This window comes from Lithobates pipiens, unplaced genomic scaffold, assembly GCF_037356315.1.
Source record: "Lithobates pipiens isolate NorthernLeopardFrog02 unplaced genomic scaffold, aLitPip1_a1.2 Scaffold_37, whole genome shotgun sequence".
Taxonomy (NCBI): domain Eukaryota; kingdom Metazoa; phylum Chordata; class Amphibia; order Anura; family Ranidae; genus Lithobates; species Lithobates pipiens.
This window is the reverse complement of record NW_027507825.1, coordinates 21,394,802-21,407,092: the sequence shown is the minus strand read 5'-3', so window position 1 is coordinate 21,407,092 and position 12,291 is coordinate 21,394,802.

Below are 12,291 nucleotides of genomic sequence, written 5' to 3'. Positions count from 1 at the left end.
GTAAATAGAAGGCTCGGGGGGTGGGGGATGGGGGGCTGCTGGGAGGGGTAATTTAACTGATAACTGTACAAAACGGAAAGTTATCCCTTACCTGGATAAGTACAAAAAGAGTAGTGTAAGAGTAGAATATACAAGGGCTAAAATATTTCCCCTTTCAGGAGAAAAACTGCTTTAGTTTTACTCCAGTGCTCACTAAAACAGCTGAAACATTTCACCATGTGACCTACGTTAACCCCTTCACGCCTAAGGCTATCACAAATATTAAAGCCTAAGCACAATTTTGCAACTTTGACATGCTATAGTAAAACTATAAATCATCATCAACTACTTTGTGCATTCAGGTGAATTATACTTAGTTTTTTTCAGGACAAATTGGGTGGTAAATGGTAATGGAAACCTCCTGATTTTTTGTTACTTATGTAATGAAATCAGTCCCAACCTAGTAAAAACATTATTTTTTTTTAAATGTAGCTGTATATTTCTTGCCTAACACCAAAGAACAACCTGAAATTAATTCTCCTGCTCCTGACGATCGCAGTAATACCACATATGTGTACGTTATTTGTTGTTTGTACCCGTAGTAGAGGCCAATAGTGCCTGTACTACCTTCAGTACAAGGCGATAGTGTGCATTTTGCATTTTTTTTTGTCCTACCTAAAACACACTGACACTAACTGTGATAATAATTCAAAAATCCTGCCCAAAATATACTGACCCTGACCTTTAACTCTGATCTTTGACCCTTACTTGATCTAAACACTAACCCCTGGCACTGGCATTTTTTCTTAATTTTTTTATTGTGTTTTCATTATTATTATTATTTATTTATTTTTACACACACTTTTTTTTCTCTCTGCAAAGAGAGAGAAAGATACAATGTATCTTTTCTCTCCATTCACAGAGCGAAAAACACAGGGGCAGGCTTCACAGTGACTGATCACTGTGGTAACCAATCATTGGCTACCACAGCTATCAGGTGATCCTGAATCGTGGGTTCCGGTTCCTCATCCTTAGTATGGGACCCAGAGCTCTTGGTCAGACCCAGGTCCCTGTGCTGGGAGCAATTTGTGTGGCGCTCTCCCAGCACAAAAACAGATACACCTATATGCGGCCCTATGACAAAAAGCCCAGTCCAGTGAGGCTGTATATATATATATATATATATATATATATATATATATATATATATATATATATAGCGCTGGGCTTCTGAAGAGTATGCGTTATGTTTTGTAAATTTTGTTTTTTCCTAAGACCATAGTTGGGTCTTAGGGTTAATTTCAGTCAATTGTGGTCTTGGCATCAGTTTGGCTGGACTGTACTATGTTCTGCCTGGTCATAGGTGTGGGTATCACCTTTGACAGGCATTGGATCGCAGTCTGGTTGGACGCATTGGGTACCAATCTCTCTATCGGAGCCAATCCGCGGGTGCGTTGTCTCGCTGTGTATTCCGGGAGAGGGTACTTAATGTGCCAAGGTCACGTGGTTCTGGGTTCTGGTCCATAAGCATGTTCTGACTCCATGGTTCTGGTCCTCCTGACCAGCTCTCAGAGGCCCTCATGGCCTGGGGTGCAGGTCCATCTGTTTTCGAGTCTCGGGACTGGCTAGTCTGAGGCGCAGTAACTGGAAGGAGGGTTTCAAGGTGGTCTGGTGCTGTCTCGGGTTTGGAGAGGCCCAGTAACTCAAAACGCAACCAGGGGAGGACTCTTCAGAAGAGGGCCATGCACGAGGCTGGCTGCTTGGTAAGAGCCTGGAAGCTAAGCTGAAAGGACGCCAAGTAAATCTGCATTCTTACGGTATCGCCGGACCAGCTGCAAGATACTGGTACCGTAAGAGAGTTCCTAATTTCATCCTTCCATTATACCTACGTTTCTGAGTTAATTTGAAGTTCTACAATTAAGTCTGTGGCAGAGACTTTTCTCATTTATAGTTCTACAACCAAGTCTGTGGCAGAGACTTTGCTAAGCTTAAATCACCTGTCGGCTACTAAATCCACAAACAGGGATTTAGCCGATAGTTGAAATATCCAGTTGCGAATGGCTATTCCCTGGATCATCTAGAGAGAGACATTTCAAGTGCCAGCAGTTACAATGGTACCTGAGCTTTTCTACCCATACCCTCTATTCCCAACTGAGAGACTGTGTTCTGTTCAACGTTTTATGCAAATAAAAATTCCTAAAAGGGATTCAGGTGTCGGTCTCTGCAGTTTATTGGGCCATCAACCTCGGGAACCCCTAGACAAGAATGAGTTGGAGAAGGTAAACGGTAAGCCCAACAAAACCAGCCACCCCTTCGGGGGCCAGTGCTACATATGTGTTATGTAAGCATGAATGGGTTAAATCGGGGGATCTGAGCTCTGATTGGCTAAATCTTCCCTTAAAAAAAAATGACATGTTCACTGGCTTAGAATTATGAACATTTGACCAATAAGTATGGCCAAATGTAATCTGAAGCAGCATTTTCCTTAGGAAAGATAATTGAATAGATAGCTAGATAGCTAGCTAGATAGCTAGCTAGATAGATAGATAGATAGATAGATAGATAGATAGATAGATAGATAGATAGATAGATAGATAGATAGATAGATAGATAGAACTTGCAGACACACAGATGGACAGATTGACAGACAGGAATAAATACCGAAACAAAGACAAAGAGACACCAAATCTTACTCATAAAAATAAATTCTGAAATTTCATTTAATTTACAAATTATAATACACTTCTAACACAATTGTTCCCCACCAGAGTATTATAATTGTGGACCCCCTAATGATATGAAAGGAGTTATATTGAATACATCAATGATATGTAAATTTCTGAAATTAAAAATGCAGGTTAATCAGATGAGGGAATGTCTATAGCAAATGTTCAAAGGGAATGGCAAATGTCACAAATTATATATATATAAAAAAAAACTAATTATATATATATTGTTGCCCTTTTCCAATTTTTATTTAAAAAAAACGAATCCGCTCAGCATTTTTTGCAATAAAAACAACCACATAATATAATAACAATACAATGTGAAAAAAAAAAAACAATAATTTTAGTGAAAACATTTACTATGAAGTCCCAATTCTTTAACAGCTATACACATCTGGGAGGTCTCAGAAAATTAGGAAACTAATGTGGGCATTCTATTCCATCATAGCTGAGGTCTTAAAACTAGAGCAGGAAGAAATACAATAGGAAATGTCATTCAATGTTTCATGTGTCATCTATGTTGATGTTGGGATGAGATGCCTTGTGGTTCCCAATGACTATCTTTGATCTTAAATTACGGTAGAAACAGAAAATAAATTATTCTTGTTGTCTGGTTTAGGCAATATTATGGCGCATACACACGAGCGAATTGTCTGGCGTACTTAGTCCGGCAAATAATCCGGCAGATAGTTCGGCGGACTTTCTACCGAAGGGACTTGGCCACGCACGGACACACAGAAAGTCCGGCGTTTGCTAGCGCGATGATGTACAGCACGTACGACCGGACTAGAAAAAGAAAGTTCAATAGCCAGTAGCCAATAGCTTCCTTTTCGTACTTGCTTCTGAGCATGCGTCATTCTTAGTCCGCCGGACTAGCATACTGACGAACGCTGTGGCATAACTAGAACCTTCAGGGCCCTGATGCAAGAAACCATGAAGGGCCCCCCTGAACCCCAGCCAGGGCCCTTCCCTCCGAGTCTGGCGGTGGAACTCCAGGGCGTGGTCACAGGTATGACCTTTATGAGCCCTGTAGTTCCACCACTGGTATCAGTAGTTTTTTTAAATTTTTAAATTTTTAGGTGCCCCATTGGGGGACTGTCCCTAGGCAGGATGGGGTCCCTGTCCCCAGAAGAGATGAGGTCCTTTTCTCCAGGGCAGATGAAGTTACTGCCCCCAAGTGAGAAGGGGTCCCTGTCCCCAGGGGAGGTGGGGGTCCCTGTCCCCACGTGAGAAGGGGTCCCTGTCCCCAGGGGGAGATGGAGGGGGTATGTAATGGTGTGGGGGGTGGGGTCCTCTCACTCACCATGACCAAGCTGTAGGCCGCCCACTCATCCATGTTGGCCTGCGCTCCATCCAGTGTGCTGGAGGGGCGATCAGCATATCTCCCAGAAAGACCTTTCATCATCTGTGTATGACGGGGGAGGAGGGGGGCTGGCAGACAAGCCTGCAGTGTCCTCCAGGGAGCCGGCTCTCATAGGGCTGCACTGCATCTGTGTGCTTAAAGTTTGTTTACCCGGGAGAAGTATGCAGTGCAGTGTGGGCCGGACTTGGGGGGGGGGGCGGGACTCTGGCTGGGGAGAACAGACATCGGACTGAGCGGCAATGCATGGAGCAGGAGAGGGGTACTCTGAGGAGCTGGCTGAGGACACAGGTCATGCGGGGAATGCACAACTAAAGAGCAGCCAGTGCGATAGTCGAACATGGAGCTCTGCTAGTCACCCTCTACCTCCAGCCACCCGTGTGCATGGTGCACTGGTACCCCTAGCTGCCTATGCTGTTGCCGGCCATATGTAGAGGGGGCTGCATGGGCCCCCTGCATCACAGGGCCCGGTTGCGGTCGCGACTGCTGCACCCCCTACAGTTACGTCCCTGGACGAACGTATTGTCCGCTGAAACCCAAGTCCAGCGGAAAGATTGGACTGCAAAAATACTTTCTAAGTCCACCGGACTTTACGCTGGAAAAGTCCGCTGAAGCCCACACACGATCGAATTGTCCAGTGAAATGTGTTTCGGCGGACTAAGTGCGCCAGACAATTTGATCGTGTGTACGCGGCATAAGTGTATTTGCATGCTGGAAGCCTTCTAAAATACTAGAAGATAACATTATCAATACAATATAAAAAGGGCTACAAAGAGAAAGAAATCTTTTTGAGACTGAGGACATAGGTGTGTTTGGTGCGGCTTGGCTTGTATTTTACTTACAAGTGGATTTTGGTAGATGAGGCATCTGCTGGATGCCTAATGGCAATAACTTGGAGGAGGCTTGCCAGATCATCATATAGGCAGGGGTTAATATGTTGCTCCTTTAAGTTGCATTTCTCTTTTAAATTCTTAAATTCTCCAGTAATTTTGGTCATAGCACTTCCCATATAAATATGCAGGAATTAGTTTGTGGTCGTACTGGAAGAAACCAGAAGATGGACATCCCTGAACTTGGTCCTAGGACTGTAGTACACCCCTGACCAAGAGAGAAGGCAATTATATTTGACCATTGAAGATGGGTATAGAGCAGTGGCGGCTGGTGAAGTTTTTGGATGGGGGGGCGCCAAACCCCGCCCATCATGACCCCGCCCGCCATTTTGGCCCCTCCCACTTCTCATAAAACACGCCCCTTATGTAATCGGAAAAAAAAATTGACGTGGGTTCCCCCTCCGAGAGCATACCAGGCCCTTAGGTCTGGTATGGATTCCAAGGGGAACCCCCTACGCCGAAAAAACGGCGTGGGGTTCCCCCCAGATCCACACCAGACCCTTATCCGAGCACGCTACCTGGCCGGCCAGGAAAGGGGGTGGGGACGAGCGGGCGGCCCCCCCCCTCCTGAGCCGTACCAGGCCGCGTGCCCTCAACATGGGGGGGTGCCTTGGGGGAGGGGGGGCGTTCGGCCCCCCCACCCCAAAGCACCTTGTCCCCATGTTGATGAGGACAAGGGCCTCTTCCCGACAACCCTGGCCGTTGGTTGTCGGGGTCTGCGGGCGGGGGGCTTATCGGAATCCGGGAGCCCCCTTTAATAAGGGGGCCCCCGGATACCGGCCCCCCACCCTATGTGAATGAGTATGGGGTACAATGTACCCCTACCCATTCACCTGTGAAAAAAAGTACAAAAAAAAAAACACAACACAGGGTTAAAATATTTTATTGCACAGCTCCGGGGGTCTTCCGTCTTCGGGGGTCTTCTCGCCGGACTCCTCCGCTATCTTCTTGTAGCTCTTTTGCTAGCGGAGGAGTCCGGCTTTCTTCCTCGCCGCCGGCCTCTTCTCCCGACTTCGGGGGTCTTGTCCCCCTCTTCGGTTCTTCTGCCGGGCCACCGCGCCTTCTTATAGCTCTTTTACAGGCGGTGGCCCGGTCTTCTGCTGCCGCCGCCGCCTGTTCTTCTTCTTCTTCTTCTTCTTCTTCTTCTTCTCCAGGAGATGTTGCCTCGACGATCTCCCTGGCCGGAATGCCAGGGACGCGCTGTGCTGCCACTTATATAGGGACAATGGGGCGGTGTCACATGGGTTGATGTCACATGGGTTGGTCACATGGGTTGATGTCACATGGCGACTGTGACATCAACCCATGTGACCAACCCATGTGACATCAACCCATGTGACACCGCCCCATTGTCCCTATATAAGTAGCAGCGCAGCGCGTCCCTGGCATTCCGGCCAGGGAGATCGTCGAGGCAACATCTCCTGGAGAAGAAGAAGAAGAAGAAGAAGAAGAAGAAGAAGAAGAAGAAGAAGAACGGGCGGCGGCGGCGGCAGCAGAAGACCGGGCCACCGCCTGTAAAAGAGCTATAAGAAGGCGCGGTGGCCCGGCAGAAGAACCGAAGAGGGGGACAAGACCCCCGAAGTCGGGAGAAGAGGCCGGCGGCGAGGAAGAAAGCCGGACTCCTCCGCTAGCAAAAGAGCTACAAGAAGATAGCGGAGGAGTCCGGCGAGAAGACCCCCGAAGACGGAAGACCCCCGGAGCTGTGCAATAAAATATTTTAACCCTGTGTTGTGTTTTTTTTTGTACTTTTTTTCACAGGTGAATGGGTAGGGGTACATTGTACCCCATACTCATTCACATAGGGTGGGGGGCCGGTATCCGGGGGCCCCCTTATTAAAGGGGGCTCCCGTATTCCGATAAGCCCCCCGCCCGCAGACCCCGACAACCAACGGCCAGGGTTGTCGGGAAGAGGCCCTTGTCCTCATCAACATGGGGACAAGGTGCTTTGGGGTGGGGGGGCCGCACGCCCCCCCTCCCCCAAGGCACCCCCCCATGTTGAGGGCACGCGGCCTGGTACGGCTCAGGAGGGGGGGGGGGCGCCCGCTCGTCCCCACCCCCTTTCCTGGCCGGCCAGGTAGCGTGCTCGGATAAGGGTCTGGTGTGGATCTGGGGGGAACCCCACGCCGTTTTTTCGGCGTAGGGGGTTCCCTTTGGAATCCATACCAGACCTAAGGGCCTGGTATGCTCTCGGAGGGGGAACCCACGTCAAATTTTTTTTCAGAAATTTGGCGTGGAGTTCCCCCTTCAGAGCTCATTCTCTGATTGGCCACGGCAAAAGTCGCCTGGCCTGGGGAAACCTTTCTGGCTGTGAAAGCTTTTTGCATTCATTCAGCTAAATGCATGAACATTCTCCACAAAGTAGAGGCTAGAAAGCCTTTATGCGGTGACTCACCTCTCACTGTCTGGCAGCTCCGCTCGGGCTAAGGAACGGAGCTGCCTACGTCACTTCCGGGTTTCGTGAAGCAGCCGAAAGCCGGAAGTGACTGCCTGTCTAAGAATGACAATGCTCCCGCCCGTAGAATCACAGTGATTTTACGGGCGGAAGCTAGTCGGCGTTCTGCAGTGCGCCACAAGGCGGGTTTTTAACCCGCAAATGAAGCGCCATGAATGCAATCTTGTGATTGCATGGACGTGGCGCTTCTCATAGTGCACTGTGACCGGCGCCACAGTACACTATGTTAAATTGTTAAATGACATTTTTTTTTTTTTTTTAAATGTCTTAAAGGGCCCGTTTTTTTTTTTTTTATTTTTTTTTTTATTTTATTTTTTTATTTTTTTTTTTTTTACTTTTTTTTTTTTTACACCTAGGGAGAGGGGGGGCGGCGCCCGGGCGCCCCCTATGGGCGGGCCGCCACTGGTATAGAGACAGTTACGTTTGTAATTACTTTGCTTGTGAAGGAAGGATGTTCTACTAAAGTGCAATTCACAATATCTTAATAAAAGGTAATGACTTTGCCTCTAGCTGGAGTGATGTAAGTCGAGAGGATGCCGAACACCCGTGTGAAAGAGTATTAATAGGGCCATTGCACAGTTATACTACAGGCTGCTGGACAGGTACAACTCATGATTATTGCACCAGCAGTGATGTACAGGATAGAAGTAAATAGTGTAAAACTGGTCAGGTTGAGAGTGGTGGTGAGGCAGTCACCTTCCTTGCATTGAGGAGAAGCCCCCCTCCACAAAACAGGTTAGGTGACTTGGCCCCAAATCTTACATGGGCCCCAGATGTTCAACCAGACTGTCGGAGTTCTGATCAGGAACCACAGAGAACACAGACAGCCCTGTGAAGCGAGTTCTCCCCAACCATATGTGGGTCGTTACTGTGGGTTTCCAGGGGAAGGGTGGGTGAAGGGTTTTTAACCCACCATTCGTATACAAGTGGCAGAAGTAGTCTATTCTGCGTGAGCTGTGAACTGTCTGTGGGAAGAAAAGTGTTTGTTAACCTAAAAAGAAAAATGGATTCTGTTCCTTTAAAGCATGTTATACAGCACTGTGCTTGTGCTATGTCATTTGCCCCCCTGTAATACCCGCAACACCTGGCTGATCCTGCCTGGCTATGCCCTCTCTCTGTAAACTGACCATGGTGTATCAAGGCTGTTGAGCCCTGACACAGTGGACAGTTTACGTGCCTCCATCATCCGCATCTCTGCTCTCTGCTCTCCTGTGTGTCCTGTGTCCTCCTCCCCCTCCCCTCCCTACCTGTCAGCTCGTACCAGTGGCCGCCACCCTCCTGCGGGTATGATAACTTATTGTTGTTACTACAATCCCCTCTGTTTTAATAAATGCTGTGCTCCACTGTATGTAATTTTGAAAAGATCCGCTGATAAATACCTTATTTTATTGCACAGCTCGGTGGTCAAGTGACCGGCCGTCTCTCTCCTCCTCTCCTCTTCTCCTCTTCTCCCTTGCTTTGCTATCAGACTTGGAGAGGAGAGAGGTGGCTAGTCACGTGACCACCGATCAGTTCTATAAAATTGGGTATTCCTCTGCTGATTTTTTTTAAAGCACTTCCAGTGGGGCACAGCATTTATTATAACAGAGGGGATTGTAGTAACAACAATAGGTGGGTTAACAACCACTTCAAGCCCTGGGACAGCCCTGTTGTGTAGCAGGACCTCTGATGGAGGGTTCAGCAATCCAGTAGCCAGGGCCCTGCTCACAATCATCTTTTCTGGCACTATATCATGTAGCCAGCTGTGTTGGATAGATAGGTCAGTAATTTAGCTCTACTTTTGCATTTGATTTATTAGCATGCTTAAAGCGGGAGTTCTGCCGTTTTTTTTTTTTAAAGTCAGCAGCTACAAATACTGCAGCTGCTGACTTTTAAAATAAGGACACTTACCCGCCCAGTGCGCCCGCGATGTCGGCACCCAAAGCCGATCTCTCGATTGTCTCTCAGGTGCTGCCGCCACCATCTTGGGTATGAGAATCAGGAAGTGGAGCCTTGAGGCTTCACTTCCCGGGTCCCTACTGCGCATGCGTGAGTTGCGCTGCGCAATAAAGATGGTCCCCGCTGTTTCTGGGATCTGTGTGTTTCTCAGCAGACAGCGGGGGACCCGCAGGACATGGCGTAAATATCCGCAGATTCTGCGGATATCTATGCCGGAAGTGGGTGCAAATACCTGTACTGTACAGGTATCTGCACCCCCCTCCCCCCTGAAAGGTGCCAATTGTGGCGCCGGAGGGGGGGAGGGTTCCAATGAGCGGAAGTTCCACTTTAGGGTGGACTTCCGCTTTAACATTTCAAATTGCACTTTAAGATATGCATCTAAAGATAACAGGGATGAAGATACCACAAAGTATGTTTCCTGCTTCACAAACCTTTGGTTGCATAAAGCAGTTCTATAGACGTGTCTCAACAGTGTTTTATTATAAAGCTAGCATGACTTTTCCGAAATGAATATATATTATATATAAAAAAAAAATTACACTAAACCGTTTGACTGTTTGCATGACAGGTGTCATAAATTGTTTCCTCACCAAAGATTTGAATTGCTAATTACTTTTGCAAGACCCATACTTCATTCTGCTATGCCTTCCAGGATATAAATTCATTAGTCTATTTCCCAGGAGTCCGTACAGTGAGAAGGATGTCCCAGGCTATCTAAAAGACAACACTAAACAGGTCATGTACAAAAGAAAAGGGATAGAGTGGACCCGTTTTTAAGAAATCTAATGTGTTGCCCTTGTATTTGACCTCTAAATTGAAGGTGAAAAAAATTACCATTATTTTTTTATATAGCTAGCAACGGTGTATGGTTCTTATAATTTGTGGTGTGTGTATTTATATATATTATATATATATATATATATATATATATATATATATATATATATATATATATATATATATATATATATATATATATATATATATATATATATATAAAAAATGTATATATCATTTAATCTCTGGAGTTAATCTCCTTTTTAATGCATGCCAATATTCTGTTTGCTTTGCTTGCAGAAGCTTGGTATTGCATGGCATTGCTGAGCCTGTCATCTACTAGGACCCCCAGGTCCTTTTCCATCCTAGATTCCACCAGAGGTTCTCCCCCCAGTGTACAGTTGCATTCATATTTTTGCCAACCAAAAGCATTATTTTACATTTTTCTACATTGAACCTCATTTGCCACGTAGTTGCCCCCCCCCCCCATTAATTTGTTCAGATCTTCTTTAAAAGTTTCCACATCCTGTGGAGAAGTTATTGCCCTGCTTAGCTTAGTATCTTCTGCAAATAAAGAGATTAAACTGTGTACCCCATCCTACGGGTCGTTTATGAATACATTAAATAGGATTGGTCCCAGCACAGAACCCTGGGGGAACCCACTACTCACCCCCGGCCATTCCGAGTACTCCCCATTTATCGCCACCCTCTGTAGCCAGTTTTCAATCCATGTACTCACCCTATGGTCCATGACAATGGACCTTATTTTGTACAGTAAACTTTAATGGGGAACTGTATCAAATGGTTTTGCAAAATCCAAATACACCACATCTATGGGCCTTCCTTTATCTAGATATCAGCTCACCTCCTCATAGAAGGTTAATAGATTGGTTTGGCAAGAACAATTCTTTAAGAATCAATGCTGATTAGTGCTAATGATACCATTCTCATTACTAAAATCTTATATATAGTCCCTTATCATTCCCTCCAAGAGTTGCCATACTATTGATGTTAGGCTAACTGGTCTGTAATTCCCAGGGATGTATTCTGGGCCCTTTTTTAAAATATTGGTGCTACATTGGCTTTTCTCCAATCAACTGGTACCATTCCAGTCAGTAGACTGTTCCTATAAATTAGCAACAATGGTCTTGCACTTACTTGACTGGGTTCCTTATGGACCCTCGGGTGCAAGCCATCTGGTCCCGGTGACTTAAATATGTTAAGTTTTTCAAGTCTCTTTCTAATTCTGGCCTCTGTTAGCCATGAGGGTACTTCCTGTGACATGTCATGAGGATAAACACTGCAGTTTTGATTACTGAAGGCCCCTGATTCCCTCGTGAAGACTGAGGAAAAGAATAAATTCAATACCTTTGCCACCTCTCCATTCTTAGTCAACAGATTCCCTTCATCATTCTTTATGGGACCAATACGAATTGACATCCCTTTCTTACTATTTATGTACTTAAAGAATTTCTTGGAATTTATTTTACTCTCGTCCGCTATGTGCCTTTTGTATTCTATCTTAGCTGCCCTGATTGCACTCTTACATTTCTTTTTTACTTCTTTTTTAATTTTTAAATTTTTTTTTTGACACTGTCCTTTTAAAAAAATATATGGTTCACTTTTATTCCTATTACAAGGAATGTAAACATCCCTTGTAATAGAAAAAAAAAGCATGACAGGACCTCTTAAATGTGAGATCTGGGGTCAAAAAAGACCTCAGATCTCATATTTACACTAAAATGCAATGGAAAAAAAATCCCCTTTAAGAGCATTTAGGTAGAAGGGATGTTTGAATGCTTATGTTGCTATGTCCAATTTTGTATATTGTCTTGATAGCAATAATATAGTTAGGTTTGGTAAGAGCATATGTTTAAAGAGGCTCCTCCCCCTCCATTGATATGTAAATAAACCAGATGGATAGGTTTTGGAGCTGAGCAGAGGAAGTTCGTGTATGCAGGAAATGGATGGGAGGGTTTGAAAGAAACTTGTGTTCGGACAACAGAGGATGGTTGGGAGGACAAAGAGGAGACATGGCTGCAGGAAGCTGGAGAACTTTGTGAGTTGGACTGAGCAAAGGACCATGGAGGACATCTTTACCCCTAAGTTGAGTAATTGTTTTGTTTACTTAATATGTACATGTAGCACTAACCCCTGAAGGTTATTTTT